The sequence below is a fragment of the Microplitis mediator genome, chromosome 9, assembly GCF_029852145.1.
Source record: "Microplitis mediator isolate UGA2020A chromosome 9, iyMicMedi2.1, whole genome shotgun sequence".
Classification (NCBI taxonomy): domain Eukaryota; kingdom Metazoa; phylum Arthropoda; class Insecta; order Hymenoptera; family Braconidae; genus Microplitis; species Microplitis mediator.
In genome coordinates, this window is record NC_079977.1 from 11,254,748 (window position 1) to 11,279,176 (window position 24,429).

General features: G+C 32.8%; 1 protein-coding gene and 1 non-coding gene across 4 annotated transcripts in view; both read right to left on the minus strand.

The window, feature by feature from the left end:
• Nucleotides 1-24,429, minus strand: part of LOC130674949 (phenoloxidase-activating factor 2-like) — a 318,231-nt gene that overhangs the window by 203,719 nt on the left and 90,083 nt on the right. The window lies entirely within an intron of this gene.
• Trnat-cgu (transfer RNA threonine (anticodon CGU)) lies at nucleotides 21,249-21,320 on the minus strand. The gene has a single exon. It is a non-coding gene; the product is annotated as a tRNA-Thr (tRNA).

Sequence of the window (24,429 nt, forward strand, 5' to 3'; positions counted from 1 at the left end):
CAACAGCAAACATTGTACCTCAATAAACTATATATTGCCCTTGCTTTCTTTTACTGCTGTTAATTGTAGTGTTATTATTTCTAATATAAGTGTGTTATCATTGTAGTGTATAAGCGATATTAATTTAAGATACCAACCACTACAATATATATATATATATATATATATATATATATATATATATATATATATATATATATATATTACTATTTCTTAATATCAATTGTTATACTTGCGATAATCACGTATTTTATATTTTGTAAATCGCATATTTTTCCTGGCAATTAACTTGCAAAATAGTATTTTTTTGTATTGTTTATTAGTTATTTAATTATAATTAAGTTTCAGTACATTGAAAGTATTATACGTTACCGGCGACATGTTCGCGGTAGTAAAGCTAAATTAAATAATAAAATCAGTGTATGATAAGGATTTAGTCCACGTGGCCACTACTGCGTATCCCGCGTTCCAGCTAGGACCATTACTATTGTATTCTGCGTGAAACGTTATTGTAAGTAATTGAGTTTATTATAATTGGCAATAAAATTGCACATTGTCCTAATAAATTCCCTATTTTATTCATCACCTTATTCCATCCCTATTTTAATATACTAGTGGGATTATTTAATACGATAAAATAATTATTAATTAAGTTAGAAATAATAAGTAAGTCAGCTGTAAAGAAAGCAGCATAGAAATTATCAGCCGTGAGGTAAGTTGATAAGCAGCCTTTTTTATGCGTTGCCGAGTTTGAATAAGTGTGGGTCTTTGCTTTGCAAGAACCCCAGCCCACTGCTCTGTCCAGCATAAAATAAAATTCGTTAGAGGCCAGCCTAAGCCAGGGTTCAACCCGCAAATTCTGGTGGCTGCTGGTAAAAATCGCGAAGATAAAAAGCGATTTGTCTCAATATATATATTATTACACAAAAACTAGACGCTAATTTCTGCGTTACAACATCGTTCTCTGCCCTTAACCTCCAGTCTCAATACGAATAGGGCGCCAGGTAATTTTTATCACTAGAATCACCAAACCAGTAAATCATGAATTTTAGATAAATTTTGATCTGTGGACTTATCTCAAAACCACGCATTTATAAAACTTGATAATATTTGATCTGTGGAATTATCACCGAAACCACGCATAAATAAAACTAAAACTAAAACAACAAAATGCTCAGAACTTATAAGCAAAAACAAAACGGAGACTGAAAAACTAAAAACAGAGTTACAGTATGCCATGGTGTCGCTCAGTGTGTAGGTTTATGGAGAGAGGGAGTGGTCCGGGTTATATCATTCCAAAGTCATGTAGACTCATATTGAACTCGCAACTTTCATTTAACAACAATAATCTCAAAACTCTATTTAACAATAAACAAAATACGGTAGCTCAGTACAAATAATATTTTTCTCTATAACGAATGCTGAATATGATAAAATTAATCTTAACAGAAAGTAAGTTGACATCTAAATGATACGTATCGATATTTTTTAAATAAATTAATTTATTAACTAGAACTAAACGATAATCAAATAATATTCGGTTAACTAGAACAATAATTATGAATTTGATACTCTAGAACGTTTTCTTCAGCAAAATCGTAAAACTAACGTACATGGGTCTCATTTTGATGTTAATTAGACAATAATTGGTTCAACAACCAAACATGTTTCTCATAATTCATTTATAAAATAATATTAACAATTAAACGTTATCGTGACTCTAAAAATGTAACAATATTCCCACAATTCTCTCAGATATTAAATCTTTTTTTTAATTAAAACAGGAGCATAATACCTCAACACTTTTACTCGAACTCGATTAATTATTTATAATAATTATTTCATACCTAATTACTGATGAATAAATATCAAGTAACGTCTTACACTGTTCTTAAATAATACTTCTGTAGCAATAATCTCAATCTATAACTTTCCACAATGCCTTGAACTGTAGCGCCATTACTGTACACGTCTACTTGCTTCAAGCGACTAGAGTCGAATGCTCAGGTCCGTACTCTCCAAAGGTCTTCCTTCGACTTCTTTCTCTCAATTCTCAATTCTAAAACCCCAAACTCAATCCTATCAATAACTGACCTCTATATTCTAAATTCTTAAATCCAACTCAATCTTTACTATAACGGTAACTGGAGGCTCAAGTCCTCACCAAACGTACTCACTAAACCCATTCTGAGTATAGATATCCTTGGCAGTTGCTCTCCTGGAACAGACTTCAGCTGGGATCATAAAACTTATAAACTAAGTGACCTACGACTTCCTCAGCGGTACAAGTGGTCATGACTTGTCCTCTGAGGCCTGTCAGACTAATAATTTGAAAATGACCAAACGGCTTCCACAACAGCAATGGTCACAAAATTACTGTTGAGGCCTGCCAAACCAAAACTCCAAAACTGATCCCATTCTGCATCCGTTAAATTCCTTATATACTGGAGCGCTAGCATCTCAGCCAGACCTCTGCAATCAACCAAGAAGTCTCAGAGGGATAGAACTAGGTTCTATCACCAGATGATACCGGGTGACTAATTTAAGTCCCGCTCCACGGTAACGCTGACTCGTCCACATACTCAAAATACCAAAACTTAAAATCCAAAACTCGAACCTAATCATGTTCCCAAACTTTAATCTCAAACCATATCCCATGATAATTTTCCATAATTCTGATTATAATTCTTACTTTTCTTATCAAAAATCCATAACTGTAGCCAAACGTTACTCCATATTCAATTCTTAAACTATAACTTAATCAAAAATCTGTATCAAAATCGTAAATTACTGTAAGCTAAATTATAAGTCTTGAGTTACCATGCTCATAAATACGATAAAATTCGTTGGTGCTTGTGACGTACACTTTGATTTAACCCCCATACGAAAAATAACGTCACAATATATATGGGTCATTCCACCAAATAAAATTATTTTTACGGGGCGACCCTCGTCGATTTGGTTCAAACTTTGTGGAGTCGTTCTATATATTAAAAAAAAAATTCTCTGAAAATTTGAGCCTTTTATATGCAGCTGTTTCAAAGTTATGATTTTTTGAATTTTTTAAAAATTTTTGTTTTCAACTTTTTCATTAATTTTTTTAAAGGAAAAAATTTTTTTTTAAAAATGAGCACATAACAGTTTTTCGTAGGAAAAATTCTCAGCTTTCCAATAAAAATATCTATTTTTCATTTTATGTTACAAAAGACCTTTTAAAATTCGATTAAAGACGAAAAAACGATTTTTATGACTGTGCGGCGCTTGATACATCTAATTTGATATTTTTTTCTGAAAGCTGAGACTTTTTCCCACAAAATATGTAATTTTCACGATGTGCATATTTTTTGTTTGAACAAAATCAATAATTATTTAAATACAAGTCATTGATTTTATAGTTTTAACAAACTGTAATAGTTCATTGTGTGGCAAGAGATGAAACAAAACGATGTCAGAAGAAAGTAAAGTAGGCTGCCCGAGCCGTAGGCAAAAGCTGACAATAACTGCAATCTGAAGTCGTGTTTCATCTAGTGTTACACACTATTTTTTTCATGATTACCTGCATTGAAAATTATTATCAGTGTCAGCAGCCAGTTAGAATCAAGTTATATTAAACCCAATGGTGCGATCAACCATTAGTGTACGCCTAACTTATACTTTGCAATTTATAGTTAAACAGAAACCATAAATACTATTTATTATGCACACAAATTTTTATAAAACTTGATTACAAAGTCAGAACTGTCATCAACGCAGATGACATCAATAGTCTGAAATCACTATTGAACAAAACACAAGAATCAAAGTTCAAATTACTAATTCCTAGACTTGAACCATTGATGCTGGTATCATGAAAAATAGTTTTATAATTTTTGTTTTTAGAGCTTTACTGCAGATACATACCCGAAAACATATCCTCACACCGCAAGTTAATACATCCGGGCTATTCAAAATTTTACCAGCGTTGATTTCACTGTTATAACCATCCTTTATTAAAAGAAACGACTTAAAACGATTGGAAAAAAAATTTTAAATACTTTTTAAGGCTTTTGAATACTTTGAATACTTTTGAATCACCCTTTTTATGGGCATTTAACATTACAAACCGTTTCGAATCGTTTGGTTTAATCAGGGAATGATGACTTTTTTTAGAAAATAAATGTTTTGGACGTACAATACTTTGAGTCATAAACGGTGAAAGAAACACAAGCAGTGCACCCTATCTCACTTATTGTTGATAGCTTAGGATATATATGTGGTAAAAATGTATCAACATCCTCAAAAAAAATAAGAATTAACGTTTTTTAATCATAGAGAGTTTATATTTTATTTAATTTTATTCAAACAAAAAATATGCACATCGTGAAAATTACATATTTTGTGGGAAAAAGTCTCAGCTTTCAGAAAAAAATATCAAATTAGATGTATCAAGCGCCGCACAGTCATAAAAATCGTTTTTTCGTCTTTAATCGAATTTTAAAAGGTCTTTTGTAACATAAAATGAAAAATAGATATTTTTATTGGAAAGCTGAGAATTTTTCCTACGAAAAACTGTTATGTGCTCATTTTTAAAAAAAAATTTTTTCCTTTAAAAAAATTAATGAAAAAGTTGAAAACAAAAATTTTTAAAAAATTCAAAAAATCATAACTTTGAAACAGCTGCATATAAAAGGCTCAAATTTTCAGAGAATTTTTTTTTTAATATATAGAACGACTCCACAAAGTTTGAACCAAATCGACGAGGGTCGCCCCGTAAAAATAATTTTATTTGGTGGAATGACCCATATATACATACATACATATATAAACTTTTCAACCAATAGTATTTTTCGAACCTACTCGATGAATTATCATAGATTATAGCAAAATTCTTTGAAAATTCCACCATGAGGACAAATGCAAAAGATAGATTTCTATGAAATCTACTAAAAATTAGAATTAATTTGAACATTTTAATTAGTTATATAATGGACAATAATAAAACAATATTTGAAATTAATTTCCCAAAATAGCGCGAATTTTAAATAAAAAAAAAAATTATTTCCGTAAAACTAAAACTGCATATGTTTATTTGAGTCATTGACCATGGGTTTTCTCCATTAAATGAAATTGCCTTTACATTGTTAATATTTTTTTAAACGCTGATTTGGTGCATATTTTGATTCATTTCTATGGAGGGACATCCTAAGAACCCAAAAATGCAAAAAACCCAATTTCGTAAAAAACGTGACTTATGGGGTTTCTCAAATAAACTATTTATATATGAATATGTATTATTTTTGGATCATTGGAATGCGTGAGTTTAATTGTTAATATTTTAAATTATATCTTATATACTTATTTTGTCTTTTTTTTTTCTTTATATATACAAATATATATTTCGAAAAATTGGACATTTGTCAATACTTTCAATATTTCTAAAAGCACCCAAACAACTTTCAACTTATAATTAAAATAAAATGAAAAAAAACATTGGATTAAATAATAAAGAAATGTTTGCTTTAGTTTTCTGGCAAAAAAGTAAAAATTTCAGTATTATTTCAACGAAACAAATGGTCCAGTATACAAAAATGAATTACTGCTTTGTTGAATATCACAAAATAATTCATCATGGTAAACTAATAGCTCAAAGTAGGAAGTTTTCAAAATATCGATGACTTGTCACTTCTCTTGTGTGCTTAAATTATGAAGCTCCTCTGTGTTTTTGTATTTTTTTTTTTAAATGATTAAAAAAATTTTAAAAGACGGTTAATTCTGCGGGCCAGCCTTTAAACTTCATCGCTATTTACAAGTACTATTCAAGTATTATTCATGAGCTATTATTCATGTTTTTTAAGCTTTTAAAGCTTGATGTATCACATGATAAAGTGTGCTATGATTCCACCAAGTTCGATAACTTTGTATTTTTTGCCATCCAATAACTCGTTCAAGAATAAGTGAACCTTCTAAGAACATTCGAATAGCTTAAGAAAAGTTCAAATGTTGACTTTGATTGAAATCAATAACTTCCATTTTTTCTTTAATCATAAATTTCCACAATGATAAATTGTCAGTTAATTGTTTCTTCTTGTTCACCTAAATCTTGAGCTCAATAAAGACCACTTTTTTTTTAACTAAAAATGATATTTATTTGAATATTTTGTTTTAGAAAATAGAAAATGGTTGGAGTCTCAAGAAGTCGATCCTAATGAAATTGTTATTGGCCAAAAACTTAAAACAACTGTTCAAAACATTATATATAAAATTCAAAAATCTAATATGTCCATCAATTGCTTTATTGACGGTTATACTACTAATAACAATATAACAAGCAATAGCAACACGTTAAATACTAATACTGACGTTGGCAACACTTACCATAATACAACTAGCAATAATTATACTAACAATACCAATACTATAAAAAATACTGAACTATACAACCATATTAAAAATAATAATACTGATAGTGATAATACTGACAATAACAATAGTGGAAATAATCAGACTGAAATTAATAATACTAGTACTAACAATATTGATACGAATATTACTGACTATAACATTACTATAACAAATATTACAGGCAACACTGATGATAATACTGACTTGATTAGCACTGACAACAACATTACTGAGACTAATATTACGTATAATTACATAACGTAAACCGTTTCACAATTCGCGACGAAGACGCGGATGAATCCGGTAAACCGTATGCGGTGACCCACGTCTAATAAAAATTATAAATAATAATGATCAATGTGACTCCAAATAATAATAGTTAAATATTCATAAATAAAGATATTAAATTATAAACAAATAAAATAATGGTGTGCCTGAACCAGCTCTTCAGGCTGGGTTAGTGCACGAGGGCACCAGCCCGTTTGTGCCGAACGGACAAAAATAATAACAAATCTAGGGAAAGATCACGGGACCAAATTTCGAGCGAGAATGTATGTGCCAAGCGGAAAGACAACCAAATAAATATAATAAATAAAAATAATAAGGAATAAATATTACTAAAATATATCCAGGAAATAAACAAAAAAATGTTGGCTATCACTGAAATCCTTCTTCTCAGTTATTTAATTTAAATATATTCATAAATATAAATCCAACAAAATATATTTACATTACCAAATATCATTTACTATACATTAATTTTTTAGCATAAATTTTATCAAATATAAATATACTAAGTACAGTCAAATAATAATAATAATAAAAATCAAATTAATTCAATTATCCACTAGGGAACTCAAATTACAAATTTACTTATTATACTCAGTAAAAAATTTATATGAATAAAAGTACTAATCTTTTCTTTATTTTAAATTATTTACTCTGGGAAGAGATAGACGCGGGAACACAAAATATATTTGGCAACACTGGGTTGTATACCATCAAATTACAAAATAATTTATAACGAGGACTGTTTTTAAATCCACAACGGAGACGCGAATAAACTGAGTAAACCGTATGCGGTCACCCATGTGTGTGAAATGTTATTTAAACAAAAAAAAAATAATTACTTTGATTTTAGTAGATATTCCAAAATAAATTAAATAATTTATTATAATAAATCATTATTGTTGTGCCTGGACCAGCTCTTTAGGCTGGGTTAGTGCACGAGGGCGCCAGCCCGTTTGTACGAAACGGACAAAAAGTTTTAATCAGGGGGAAAATTCACGAGGGATGATCCGAGCGAGCTGCTTGCAACGAGGCGGATATACAATCGAATGAAATTTTAATGATAGAAAATAAGTAAAAGTAAAGATGTAGAGAATGATTAATAATCAATAATCCATAAGAAAATAAATTGGAAGCGATAGGGAAAGACCCAGGAAAATTAATATTAAATTTTCCCCGACAGCTGTTGGTTTCCACTATTTAATTTTATGTAAATCATTATAAGTTTCAATATAAACTCAATATATAAATAAGTATTCACTCAACAATAATCTTTTGTTTATACCACATTAAACAATTAATTTATCGAAATTTATTAATAAAAATAATAGCAATTATACAACGCTGGGTTATCTCTCTACAAGTGAGAGAGAGAGAAAGATACGGAGTTACTCTCACTCACTTTTAAATCGGTACTCAAAACTCGAAACTCGAATATTACTTAGTGATTACAAAATACCAGAAATTTATACTAAATAATAATTATTATATTACTCATTATCAATAATCAAAAACAATAAATAATTCAATTGACCGCTGGGGTAATCAAATAAATTAAATAATAATAGTATTGATAATACAATAGTTTAAACAATAATCACCATTTCAAATACGAAAGTAAGATATTAGTCATAATTTCAAATATTATAATTTAAATAATAATAATAGTAATTTTAAATGATAATAATTCCGAATATAATAATTATTCTCGTCCAGAAATCTTTTGTCTGAACGATTACGTCGGCGTCTCAGGAATTTTTTTTTCCCAGACACAGCGCTATAGATATAGATATAGATATATATGTATTGTCACGATATTCAAATATCGTGGCAGTCTTACACCAGGTCGGTGAACAACAGGTGGTGGCACACGCTACCCCCTTGTATCACCGTCCATTATTATTATGATTATTTGTTTATTTTGTATTAATTCCTTTCAATTACTGCGTTGTTATTATACCACCGATTCTTTAGGTGTAAGTTTTGCTGGGATCAGCAAAATTTTAGATTTAAGTTGAGCATTCATTTATATTTTTTAGGTACCGAATAAGATAATTACGCATTTGAATTATATGATTATGATTATTGGCTGGCTGACTCATGCGCGTCGATGCAATAGTTGGCATCGTAAATTTATTTGTTATAAATAAATTTAAAACTGTTTATTGCATAAATCCGTGGCTTATAAATGGCTACATATTATTATTAATTAATTCTGATAGAAAACAATTGGTCATTGAGCGTCGGGAACTGGCTAAATTGCATTATTGTCATTATGTTTTATGTTGGTTATGTAGTTTGAGATAACATGCGACAGGTATATATCCCCATTGGAAAAAGGGAGATAAAAAATAACATGGCGTCAGCCGGCGTGAAAAACACGTGCTGCCGTGGTCAGACGTGGATAAGCAGTTGTAAGGGTAGCGTGTGTGCCTCGCTGTATAAAATTAACCAAGTGCTATTGCCGCCATTTGGTATAAATAAATCATAAAAATTTTTGTCGCCGTTTGGGCATTTCGATTGATATTGATATAATTAATTAAAAGTAAAGTGTGATAATGTCGTTGAGACCGATTACTGTGCTCTATTACAACGATCACTGTAAGTACCTCTGAGTTATTCATTGGCGTGCATTTTGTTCTCCGCGTTGGAGACCAATTGTTAGCTCCATAGGTGTGAGAGAGAACAATTGTATAAAGGTGACGCCATTATCATAATCATTGAATCAACCGCGTAATTGTTGATTCCTATGGTACAAATATACCAATTATTATTTAAATGTCAATTGAGATCACTTATTTTGGCGGTAAATATTTATATTAAAATATTTACAATTATTATTTATTATTACTTGTGATCATTTATTATTTCTGTTGGCGGTAAATAGTTACCTATATTATTTACAAGTATTATTTAATTTGTATTTATTTTGCGGAAAATATTTACATATCTGAATTTGTGACGTTCTCGTCTGATTTCATCTATTGAAAATTAATTAAATTATTTCAATAGAGTTTTACATTTATTTGAATCATTTAGTATAAACGTTCTCGTCGCTTACAGCGGGTAACAGATATCTCCCGAGATAAGAGATTGGACTAACGCCGTCGTGGCTTGCAACTAGACATAACATCCGTCAAGGTATGAGTCCCGAGCCACGACGTTGTTCACACAATGGACTCAAGATGCAGTGTCATCATATTTGTTAATTATATAAGCTGAGAAAGCTGCTACGGTCACATCCTCTTTACTTCCAACCGAGAGCGCGTGGAAGCTGCTACGGTTCCCACCATCATCCTTAGCCGAAAGCGCGAGAAAGCAGCTACGGCCCCGACTCCGGAAATTACCATCCCTGTTCCATGCGCAAGAAACGCGGCCGTAAGGCAGGTCACCGTCTGCAATTCTGGCGGTTGCAGGGTCAGCTTAACCCGGTGTCGGGGTCTCCGCCCCAAGGAAACGGTACATCCGACGGTCCGCGTGTTGCATCCGAGGAAGTGTTGCTTGGTACGCGTTTAGTGTTGGTCATTCTGCGTGGTGCTGATCACATCAACGAGGCTGCTGTACCGATACTCGAGTCCGAGAGTATCCCAGCTCTAGGAAGTCCCGGAGAGGGTCCCTTGGATTTCATAGCAGAACCACCAGCCTTCTGGACAGGAATCACCGACGGCTGGGGACTAATCGAGATCAACCTTCCAGCGATAAACCGACCCCCGGGTGGAACCATTCCATTTCGTGACCCTAGGTAGGGGTATTATTCTGAGGAGCTCTTCCGGCGGACAGGAAATGACGACTATCCGACCACCGCTGGAGGATGCTAGAGAAGAAAGAAATAGTTTGGGATGACCTATGGGACCCTTAAAGGTATGTGCCTAAAATAATATAAAGAAATTTAAAAGTAATTAAAGGGAGCTTAATAGTCGGCGCATCAGGGGTCCGTCGACACCCTAACGTCGCCAGCCTGCTAGATTTTTAATAATAAACCCCGAAAAAATTTTGGGATGTAATACATTATTATTTAATTTTTGTTTATTTTGGTGGTAAATATTTACATATTTACAAGTATTATTTAATTGTTATTTTTGCGGTAAATATTTACATATCTGCAATTATTGTATAATTATTGTTTATTTGGTGGTAAATATTTACATTGTTACAAGTATTATTTAATTATTATTTAATTGGCAGTAAATGTTTACATATATACAATTATTATTGAGTATTATTTATTTTGGCGGTAAGCATTTGCATATATACTTTTATTAATTAATACCAAATAACTAATTGTTATTTGTTAGCCCATGGTTATTCATTTGCTGCAAATATTTAGAGCTTTATAATTATTATTTTATTATTATTTGTGGACCGCTATAATCGATATTTGATTTATCGTTAATACTGTCATTATCCAATATTTATTGTCGCGAGTGGTCATTAATTACAAATATTATAATTCACTATTTATATTTAAATATAATTGAGTATCAATTGGTCATCAACCCGGTGTTTTTCTATAGTAATTTATATTTATTTATACGCTATCTCTTTCTTGATATCCTTTTCCTTGATCTGAAACTGCTCTCTGATTTTATTATTATCCTATTTTATTTCATTTTCATTTTCATTTCTTTATTTCATTATTGAGTAAATTTTGTTTGTGGGGATACACGAACTGGCGCCCAATTCGGTTTCTAACCCAGCCTGAGAAGAGCTGTGTGTCCAGTGGGGATTTCAGTAATCTCCCGAAGGAGAATTCGTGTGTTAATTATTTTATTTTCAAGTTTTCACCATCGGAGGGCCATAACGGCTATTTTGCGCACACTACACTCCGCCGTGGGTTGTGGAAAATAGTAGGGAACGTTATAGTATATATCTGTACAGTAAAACGCCGTACACGCGCAATGTCCAATTCAGTTAAATATTTTATGAAAAATTATAGTTTCTTGCAATATGCAACCATTAATATCACACGTATATGTATCATTCAGGGTTCTAAAAGAAAAAAATTAACCAAATTATTCACACATGTGAATAAGTCCACCCGCGGCGACCAACAACTACTGAGGGGTTTATCAAATAAGAATGCTTGGAGAGAATGGCAAAGTACTTACTTTTGTTAATCTTGGCAAATCCAATTGAACAAAAAAGAGCTGTAATGGGTACACTTATTATATCAATTTAGATTGTGGTCTCAATATAATAAATGTCCCACACATGTGCAAAACTTAAGGTGTTTTGCAAACCTGTCTAGCTGAACTCAGTGCCTCAGGACAAGGATAAGCCCCGTACTGGACCACACAGTATTAAAATTAGGAGAGAAGTCTTATACCTAAACTTGTCAGGAAGGTTGCGATAAATTAGTTTAATATATCAAATTTAAATATAAAAAAGGCCATTCGGCAGCCGAAATGGAAGGTAGATTTTCCGATTAATCTATATAAAAAGTTTCATACATACATATCTTGTGATACATGTTAGTGCATAGTCACGATATGAAATTAGGCTCGTTTTCTAAGACTGAGAGTAAAATAAGACAACGACTATTTTCGATAGAGAACTTCAGATAGTTGATTTGACAAAACATTATATAGGTAATGTACTAAACTAACCTTCACGTAAACAAAGTATAGAAATTTTAATTAGTATGAGATCATAATTGTAATTACTATTACGATGGCAAGATCAGTTATAATTATAGGACGTACAGGTACGATTGAAACAGCATAAATAATAAAAAAAATACTTTTAAAATATAAAATAGCAGTGAAATTTACAGGTTATTTTGTTCACACCATAATACAACTGACAAAATTGTATTATAATGGGAAATGCACAAGTTATGTGCAATGAAAACCATATTTTCTACATTTTTTGATTCCATTAAAATTTTTAAGGCTATCGAATTATTGGAAGCAATAATCAAAACATTAAGTTTAAGGTCTTTAATTAAAGCTTATTAGACAAGCTTTCAAATATTTTTTACTGGAATTGTCTATCAGTTTTAGTTTTAATGTTATATGAACTTCAACAGTGAATAAAAACTGATTTTTCGAAAACTCGTGGAAATTTCAAACAGCCATAACTTCACAACTATTCGAACGATTCAGCCCATCTTTGAACTTGATCAAGATAATCGCCTATAGAATAAGTGTGAAAAAATTTCATTAAGATCCGATAAGAACTGTAGGTGCTATCGTAATGACAAGACCAGTTATAATCATACGTCGTAGAGGTACATTTGATACATCATAAGTAATAAAAGAAATACTTTTAAAATATAAAATAGCTGTGAAATTTACAGGTTATTTTGTGCACAATAAAATACAACTGACGAAATTTGATTATAATGGGAAATGCATAAATGATGTTGAATGAAAACCATATTTTCAACATTTTTTGATTCCATTAAAATTTTCAAGGCTCTCAAATTATTTGAAGAAATGGTCAAAACATCAAGTTTAAGGTCATAAATTAAAGCTTATTAGACAAGCTTTCAAATACTTTTTACGGAAATTATCTATGAGTTTTAGTTTTAAAGTTATATGAACTTGAAAGTGGATAAAATTTTTTTTTTTTGAAAAATCGTGGGAATTTGAAACAGCCATATCTTCTAAACTAATCGAACGATTTAGCCCATCTTTGAACTTAACCGTGGTAATCACCCATAGAATAAGTGTAAAAAATTTCATTAGGATCCGATAAGGATTCTAGGCGCAATCGTGTTCTCAAAACTTGGTTCTATTACATATACACTAATGCAAAAAATTAAAGGAGCAGAAAAATTTTATAAATTTTTTAGTGATTTTTGGAAGGCTGTAACTTGGTGAAAAAAAATCGTATCGAAAATTTCAAAAAAGCTTTTTATAGCTTGAAATCTCTAGTTTAGGTGTATTTTTTTTTTAATTTTTTAAAAGCTCCGATTATTGCGCAAACATGAGAAATACCACGAGCCAAAAAATTTCGAAATTTTTTTTTTTTTCCGAAGAGTCCACGGACCGCGGAAAAATTCTTTCAACTAAACGAATGCATACATCGTTTAGCAAATTTATTCAGCTTCAATTTGGCTTTTTTTTTTAACCTCGTAGGACGCTTTGTCGCAGAGATATCAGCCTTCAAACAGAAAATGATCCTTTTGGCTTTGATCTTCGATATTTCAGGTACCAATGATCGCACAGAAAGTTAAAGGGCGGCGTTGAAAATTTGAATAAATTCTCTACAAGACCCTGTCATCATTTTTTAAAAAAAAAAATTTTTTTTATTTTTAACATCCATTATAAGAAAGTACAAAAAAATGACTTTTTTTGGTTTTTTAGTAAATCAACCGCTACTCTGCAAATATCAATAAAAAAAATAATGTTGCCAGGGACTTTTTTAGCTTAATGTACCCCCAAGACCCCTGTAAATTTTTAAATTGATCTATCAAACCGTTTTTTGGGAATCATCGATCAAAGTTTAGCTAAACAATTAAAGGAGCAAGTTTTGTTCCTTTAATTGTGTAATCATAATCAAAATGAAAAAATTTTTGTTTTTCGACTTTTCTCAAATTTTTGCGTTGGTAACTCAGCAAATGCAAGGAAATGACAAAAAAAAATAAGAAATTTCCAAAAAATGTCAAAAAAAAATTTTGAACACAAAAAACGAGTTTCAATTTTTTTTTTTCTTCGATTTTTTTGACATTTTTTGGAAATTTCTTATTTTTTTTGTACATTGTACATTAAGCTAAAAAAGTCCCTGGCAACATTATTTTTTTTATCGATATTTGCAGAGTAGCGGTTGATTTACTAAAAAACCAAAAAAAGTCATTTTTTTGTACTTTCTTCTAATGGATGTTAAAAATAAAAAAAATTTTTTTTTTTAAAAAATGATGACAGGGTCTTGTAGAGAATTTATTCAAATTTTCAACGCCGCCCTTTAACTTTCTGTGCGATCATTGGTACCTTAAATATCGAAGATCAAAGCCAAAAGGATCATTTTCTGTTTGAAGGCTGATATCTCTGCGACAAAGCGTCCTACGAGGTTAAAAAAAAAACCAAATTGAAGCTGAATAAATTTGCTAAACGATGTATGCATTCGTTTAGTTGAAAGAATTTTTCCGCGGTCCGTGGGCTCTTCGGAAAAAAAAAAAAATTTCGAAATTTTTTGGCTCGCGGTATTTCTCATGTTTGCGCAATAATCGGAGCTTTTAAAAAATTAAAAAAAAATACACCTAAACTAGAGATTTCAAGCTATAAAAAGCTTTTTTTAAATTTTCGATACGATTTTTTTTCACCAAGTTACAGCCTTCCAAAAATCACTAAAAAATTTATAAAATTTTTCTGCTCCTTTAATTTTTTGCATTAGTGTATATATATATATATATATATATATATATATATATATATATATATATATATATATATATATATATACATACATATATAAATTTTTCAACGAATGGTATTTTCGAACTCTACTCAACTAATTATGATAGGTTATGACAAAATTCCTTGAAAAATCGACCATGAGGACAAATACAATACCTAGATTTTTAAAAAAATCTACCTAAAAACAGTGACATTTATTGAAACGAAGCCGCTTTACAGATAATTGATGAGATATGAACAATAACCAAAATGAATGATGAAACTGACTCGACTACTTTTATTAACAACAATTTGACTCGACTAACTTAACAAACTGACTCGACTACTTTTATAAATAACGACTCCTCAATCAGTGAAATATTATGTAACAAATAAATAGTTAACCCTACAATAAAACAAACGAGTTCACTTACTCCAACAATCTCCAACCTTAACCAGTCTTTTCATTTCACCGATCCTTTTCCTCCAAGACCAAAACCATAACCAGTCCTTCTTTCCAAGTCCACCAAACCATTCCAATCCTTTCCAATCCACCAGGTCCAATCCACAATGAATATTATATAAATACCAGGTTAAGGGGTTATATCCACTTGTGATTTTCAAAAAATCGAATTTTTCTTTTTGTCATTTTTTGAATGTACATATATTCAAGAATATTCTCTGAAAATTTCAAATCGATCCGACAATTAGTTTCGGAGATATGAGCGTATTAGTAAGGACGTCTCCGAGCGTTCGAAAGTAGGCAGCGCGCGAGCCGGAGTAGCAGCTATTTCTCGTAGCCGCTATACTTTTGTTCTCGACTTATATTGTGTTTGGGGCCCTAAAATAATAATACAAAAGGTCTAGTTTATACCTGAAACCTATGTTGAGGAATTTTAAGTTAAAAATATGTGAATTCATCAGTTAAAAGTGATTTCCACGTAGACAAGTTGTGTTTGTGCTCAGTTTGTGTATTTCTCAGTGTGTAAAGTTTAATTAATTCAAGTAAATGTTATATGAGTGCTATGGGATTATCACTTGGACCCAATGCTCATCCCTACGCGAGTAAAGACGACGCAGAGCGCATCTCAATTTCGGACGCAATAGCGCAACGGTCGACGCGCGAGGGGAGAATGGCTCGTAGACAACAACAATTAAACATTTTGGAGGCAAACGACGAAGCAGAGGGTTCCTCTTATGATACTGGAATAGATGACACGATGTAAGTTGAAAAAAAAAAATTTTAATTTAGTGTAAATCGTTCCCGAAACTTTAAACGCATTTATCTCAAAACCGTGTTTTCAGAGTCGGTGAACAAAATTTCTCCGAAACCGCTAAACCGATCGGTTTGAAATTTTTACACGACTTACTCAGATATATTTTTCAGGTAATGATCGAAGGAATAAGGTTTTGGACAATAATTTCGATTTTTTAAGCCACTTCGAAGTGAAAAATTTTCATGAAAAATTGAATTTTTTTTTTGAACAGCCGCCATTTTGTCAAAAATCAAAATTATGACTAGACCTTCGATCATTACCTGTATTTATTTATTACAAAACTGAATATTTTTGGTTTTTTGTTTTCAGATAATTTGGACCAGAGATATCTTGCTCACCGCCAAGCACCTTTTTTTGGAGGTCTCTCCGCAGATCATCTACAGGAGCTAGGGGATCCAATATTTTTTTAAATAAACCGTTGATTGTTAAAGTACATTAAATTCTGTTGAAGTACATTTTTTCCATTAATGTATAAAATAAAATGCCTCTTGGAAAAAAATTCACAAAAAAACGCGTTTTTTCTGCCTCGCAAGTGGATATAACCCCTTAAATAAACTTAATTAACTTAAATACAGAATAAGCTTTCACGAGCCGTGAGCTTATATGCTCTTGGCCCATTTTTATGATGACTAGCAGCACGTGTAGTAGAAATTGTAGTGGAAACCCAAGATGTTAGTGCTATTCGCAGTTGCACGGCGGTTGCTGCGAGCCAAGAGACCGATAGCTCGTCGTCTCTGGCCCTCGTACCTCTCCACTCAGGTTGGCCAACCCCTAAAACCAAATGTCGGGATTCGACCGTAGCGACCCAGGCGCATCAATGACTGTATTTTCTTCAGTTGTTGACAGTTGTTGAAGAAAGAGGGCGGATCTTTTGGCACGAGTCAAAATTGAATTTAAATGTAATGTGGAAGCATTCCACCCCGTTACAGAACAATAAACTCACTTCACGTGGTGACATTTAACAACTTTTAATTAATTAGTTACTATCAATTAAAGATGAAAATGAAAACGTAATAACAACGTATATGCAATAGTTTTTTTAAACAACAGCGTTTGCTCTGTATGATTATCCGTACCTTTCTGGGTACTTTTTGAGCCGGCCACTTGTTGGCCACCCACGTGGCGCAACAATCGCCCTTAATTATTATAGTTATTATTTAGCCCTGGGGTCGCTTTAAATTTAATAAATACATTATAAAAAGGTCCTTTTATTACCTGAATGATACATATATAGACAAATACTTCTACCTTGTAATTATTTCTGTAAGAATAATAATTTTAAACTACATAATAAATTAAAGACTAATTATTGAAAATCATATGCCAGCATCGATATTGTAGAGGGAAATATTGATTTTTCCCCTACCCTGCAGTCAGTACCTCAATACCTGGACGTGAAGTTTTCCCAAAATAAAATAAAAACAATTATTAGGGCATAATGTGACCACACATTATGTCACCCAAAACATTTTGGTGTCATCTAGACACTTCAAAGAATATGATTTCGCGGTAATAAAAGTTGCATCACCATTTTTCAAAAAGTTATTCAATTGTTAATCAAAATTTTTTTCACGGGCTTGTGTTGTCATAAAAGGCGGCATAAAAGTTTAAATAATTAATCTATAAATTTTTTGTTTCTTCGAGCCCTTTTTATAAACATACTCTAATAGATGACAGTATGAAAGTTTATACAATATTTTGATTTCATTAACTATTAATTTTTGAACTACCAAAAAAATTAAAAATTAAAATAATGTATGTTAAATAATTTTTTTTTAATTTTAAGCTATCACTGATTTTATATTCTTGTTAGTGTTACGTTCCCGTAATATTTTATTGATTAAATTAAATTAATTATTTTTCATAAATTCATTTAATTCGATGTAACGGTAATCAGTTACGATAAGAGAGTCGCCGTGGCTCGCGGGCAGTCAAAACAGATGACGATGCATGAGACTCGGGCCACAACGATTCTCTCACAGAGAACCTGAGATGCAGCGTCAATATTTTGTCAACTCTGTTGACTTTATTATATTTTTATAATGACTAAATAGTCAGTCCTTCGAGAGAGCTCATAGAGCTCAAACCTCTGTTCTCCATGTAATTAATAATTTACAATTTATCGTAAATCAATTCAACCTTATTTTGGGGTGCCAATTGGCACCCCAATATTTTCACCTACACTATGACCTATCCATTCACCTGCTGCTATAATAAATAAAATAGAAACCGGGTTGGAAAATACATTTTAAATCACGAGAATTAAATAAATAAATAATTACAATAAAATAATCGACGACCAGGGCCCACCGGGGGTCTATCGATACTCCAATGAGGCCAAACCTGACTAAAATTTGATAATCAAAAATGATTTTTATTTTTAATTAGTTGGGGGTAATTCTCAAAACGTAACAGTGGTGCTGTGACCAGGATCAGTGACCATTGTTTATAGACAATACAAATAATTTAAAATTAATATTGGGAATTATTCAAAACGTAACATTAGGCATTATATGATTACTTTTCAAATTCTATCTTGCCATTTGTTGATAAATTTTTTATAAACCAATGGATTAATTAAATATTTTTGAAAATTTTTTTTTCAACTTTTTGTTAGTGTAAGGAAATAATGATTTTAGAAAACAAAATTTTCTTACAAACTATATCTTATTGTTTACAATCGTTTTTTTCATCAAAGAATTGTTTTTTTTTTTAAATCATAATTTGCATTTCTAAATATAATGGCAACAAAAAAATTTTTTCTGTCAACAATTTATTTATTTGTTTGTTTGACATTTTTTTTTTTTTTATTTCAATTTTTTTCTAGAACATAAAAAATTACTAAAACAGCATCCTGCAACAATATGGCAAATAAAAATTTTTTCAATTTTTTAAAAAACATCTGGATTTTGGAGTACGACAAAGTCCAAGCACTGACTCAATTTGTCAACAAACAAGTTGCTGTAACTTTGCAACTATTGCAGATACAGTTTTCGACCTTTCAGTCGTTTTTATACAGTATGAGTTAAGCTTTCTTATACATTTTAAACCTAACGTTCATCTGTTATAGTTCTCTAACAACACGCATTTATTTATAAAAATTATAAATGCATTTTTGAGGAAAAAATTTTTTTTTTTAATTATTATTTCCTTACTCTTACAATATGGGGAACAAAAATTTTCCAAAAATATTTAATCAATCCATATGTTTATAAAAAGATTATAAAGCTTATAAAATGGCATGAAAAATTTGAAAAATAATCATGTAATGCCTAACAAGAATATAAAATCAGTAATAGCTTAAATTAAAAAAAAACACTTGAGAATAGAAAATAATAATGCTTACTATTCGTATCATTAGGGTACGACTGATATACTATAGATATATTTATCATTTAAAGACGCCGTAGAGTATATATTATATACCTATATATATTATATATATTGTGACGTTATTATTTTGGACGAGGCTTGGATTGAGTTGACGTCACAAGCACCAACTGATTTTGGGGCATAACCGAGCATGGTAACTCAAGATTTAGAATTTAGCTACAGTAAATTGCGATTTTTATTCAGTTTTTTGGTGATCGAGTTATAGTTAAGAATAATATATGGAGTAACGTTTGGCTACAGAAAATTTATATGGGAAATTTATTGTGGGATATGGGTTGAGATTAGAGTGGGGTAAAAGATAAAGCTTGAGTTTTGGAATTTACAGTTTTTGATTTATTGAGTATGTGGAAAAGTCGGAGCAACCGTGGAATGGGGCTCAAGTAATTGCCACCCGGTTGTATCTGATGTCAGGATGCTTGCCTGACCCTATGAGACTTCCATGTGGAGTGCAGAGGTCTAGCTGCAATGCTAGCGCTCCAAAATAAGGACTATGGATTAGGTGTATGAGATCAGGTTTTTGTTATTATGATTGGCAGGACTCAGCGGTGGTTTAGTGACCACTATCGCTGTGGAAGCCGCTATTTCTGGTCATTTTCGAAGTTTTGGGTTTTGTTGGTAGGCCTCAGTGGACAACTTTGACCAGTGTGCTGCTGAGGGTAACCGTTGGTCACTTAAATTATTTTAGAATTTAGTCTGCGATCTCACCGAAGCCAAGTCCAGGAGAGCGCACACATTGGGATATCCATACTCAATATCGAGTTGGAGTTATGGAGTAAAGTATAGAGAGCCGGTATAGATGGCGATGATGTTTTTAGTTTGAGCAGTACAGTAAGAGACTCGACTCTGGTCGCTCGAAGCGAGCAGACGTGTTCAGGAGTGATGCTTTGGAAAGCTACAGGTTGGAAATATTGCTACAGAAGTATTGTTTTAGACAGTGTCCGACGTTACTTGATATTTTATTCAACAGTAATCAGGTATGAGATAATTATTCTAAATAATTAATCGAGTTCGAGTTAGAATCTTGAGGTATTATGCTACAGTTTGAGTTAAAGAGAAGAAATAAGATCTGTGAAAATTATGAGAAAGTAGTTACAGTTTAGAGTCATGTTCGCGATCTATTGTTAATATTATTTTTATAAAATAATTATAAGTAATATGTTAGTCAGTAAGTTAATTATTGCCTAACTAACGTAAAAATGATATCCAGGTACGTTAGTCGTACGATTTTGTTAAAGAAAATATCTAGAGTAATGAATTTAAGATTATTGTTTCCATTTAAATATAGTGGAAACCTAAACATGCAAACCTCTCAATGAGACAATTTATAGATAAATTGAGAAAAATATAGATAGCCCGAACTGGGAATCGAACCCAGACCAATTCGGTAAAGCGCCGAGTGCTCTACCAGTTGAGCTATCCCGCCCTATACTATATTCCGTTCAATTTGATCTATAACTTTTTGAGCCACACTGTCCTTCTTACGGTAATACACCATTTAAATATAGTGGAAACCTAAACATGCAAACCTCTCAATAAGACAATTTATAGATAAATTGAGAAAAATATAGATAGCCCGAACTGGGAATCGAACCCAGACCATTCGGTAACGCGCCGAGTGCTCTACCAGTTGAGCTATCCGGCCCTATACTATATTCCGTTCAATTTGATCTATAACTTATTGAGCCACACCGTCCTTCTTACGGTAATACACCATTTAAATATAGTGGAAACCTAAACATGCAAACCTCTCAATAAGACAATTTATAGATAAATTGAGAAAAATATAGATAGCCCGAACTGGGAATCGAACCCAGACCAATTTGGTAACGCGCTGAGTACTATTTGAGTATCGACTGGCTCCAGTTATTTAATTATTTTTAATTAATTTATTTATAAGGTTTTGACGCGCATCAGTTAGATGCCAAGTTGCCGTCCGGATTTACCGGATCGCTGTTTTTTTTTTCGGATTCAGTATTTTGTTATAGAGAGTAAGATTATTTGTATTATGTCCTAGTATTTGTTTTGTTTATTGTTAAATAAAAATTGCAAATCCGTTAACAATTTACACGAGTTTGGGATGATTTAACCCGGACCACTCCCTCTCTCCATAAACCCACACACTGAGCGACACCACGGCATACCGTAACTCTGTTTTTTTAGTTTTCCAGTCTCTGTCTTGTTTTGCTTATAAGTTTTGAGCATTTAAGTTTTAGTTTTGAATTTTACTTCTGCGTGGTTTTGGTGATAATTCCACAGATCAAAAATTATCCAGTTTATTTGTGCGTGGTTTATGAAATAATTCCACAGATCAAAAATTATTAAAATTTTCGTAATTTACTGGTTTGGTGATTCCAGTGATTCCGGTGATTCCGGTGAAAATTACCTGGCGCCCTATTAGTATTGAGACTGGAGGCTAAGGACAGAGAACGAAGTTATAGCGCATAAATTAGCTTATAATTTTTGCGTTATAATATATAGGTATATTGTATATATACAATGCATTCGTACGGTGCCTCGTAGGATACCCTATACTATGGAGACTATATATACGTATATAGTCTCCATACCCTATACACTCACGCCGTAAAGTATATATTATATACCTATATATATTATATATGTATATATAGGTATATTGTATATATACAATGCATTCGTACGCTGCCTCGTAGGATACCCTATACTATGGAGACTATATACATATATAGTCTCCATACCCTATACTCCATACTCTATACTATACGTATATAGTCTGAATACCCTATACACTCACGCCTGAAAAGTGAAAGTCGTAACGCGGACGGTCGTAACAAGGTCATTCGTTGAACGTATTTTACTCCTTATATTTTTTCCATACCGGGCTCCTTATATGGAAATCGATTCTTAAGGAGTAAACTCCTAAAAATAAATGAATAAGTAATAACTTTAACAAAAAAAAAAAACGATGGATAGCTATGTCTGGATAGCCATCTACTATCTATCTAGTCTGGCAGACTTATTGTGCCCCCTGACCCGCCGCTGGCATGCAGCAGCTCCAAATGGAGTTAGGCACAGCCTCATTTATGTCATAATACTCAGCTACCGTCGGATAAAGTGTCAATTCTGGAAAGGTGTCGAAACTCCACAGTTGTTCCTCGTGGGTTCTGTGACACTCTCGGCATCGTCCACGAATCATGAGCTTTGCGCAAATCATACACCGATCCCGTAACGCCAGGCGCATGCGCCCGTGGAGACCGTAACATTTTTCTTCGCCGACAAACCGTAAGCATTCTTGGCAGAACGGCCGCAATTCTCTTGGGAAGTTCTCGCAATGGCGCGCCGGATGGCCTCTCAAGCCGCAGCGTACACATCCTGGTTCTCGTGGACTGTTGTTAGGATCATCCCGGGCCCATTCTGCGATTCTTCGGTAGAACAGCTCCGGAATCTGGGTTCTCCACGTCGGTGTGCCTCGTTTTACCCTGAAGATCCATACCCGTCCGGGTCCATGGTAGTGGTAAGTATCAGCGGCCAGCTCGGGACGTTGGACCCATTCGTGATACAGCATTTCTATATACATTTATTTGTGTCGGATTTAGCAAACAAACAGGTCATTAAAGTTATAGTGTTAGACAGCCGCAGAATAGTAGTACACAGTGATAGAGCAGTAATAGACAGCAATAGCGATAGATAGCAGTAGGTAAGCATAGAAAGAGTCAAGTAATAGCGATAGATAAAGCATTTAGCCATGCGAGTGCATCAATCTCCCTCTGACAGACGTTTTCAGCTCGTTTCACCAATTTCAAAAATTTAACTTGGCTACGTCCGATGTATTTTCCCTCGGTGGTCTTCATTTCCACAATAACTGGAGTGACCACCTTCGAAATGACAAACGGGCCCGCACATCGCGGTGCTAGTTTACCCACCACCTGCTCAACCTTTTTCGACAAGACGTGAGTAGGTTTATATATCTGATCGCCTATCTCAAATAAAATGTTACGTCGTTTTTTATTGTAATAAGCCGTCTATCGCTCAGAGGATCGTCGAATACGTTAGCTTACGATATCGCGTAATTCTACTATACGGTCCATACGCTGTATCCAGCCTCTGCGGTCAACCTCGTTATCAACAGCCACATTATTATCATCTGTAACTTGACAATTACGAATGGGACATGGATCCTAGCCCAAATTTAAGTATGCTTGACTTACACCGAGTGATTCCTGAATCGCGGTATTATACGCAAACTGGAATTCATGACTATTTACATCCCAGTCGCGATGATCATCACCCAAGCAACTCATGATCATTGTTTTTGAATTACGGTTGACCCTCTCAACAGGGTTAGCTTGGGCATGATGCAGTGGTGTGGTAGTATGTTGAATACCACACTCTGGAACGAGTTCGACGACATCTCGGTTTATATATTCGCGTCCGTTATCGGTCTAAAACACGCGCGGAACGCCCTAACGGCTTATAACGAATTGTCGAAAACTTTTAACAACAGTTTTTCCGGTTGCAGCTCGAACAGGAACACACTCGATCCGACGCGTGTATAAATCCTCAAAAACGAGTAAATATGAATAACCCGCACGAGAACGCGTAAACGACATCGTATCCGCTGCTACGACTTCCCAGGGTTCGCTTGGTATCCTTGGTGACATGAAACCAATCGGTTTGCGTTGAACCGGCTTCGATTTGATGCAACGTTCACAACGATTTACATACTCTTGTATATCCCGGAACATTCCCGGCCAATAATACGAGCATATCGC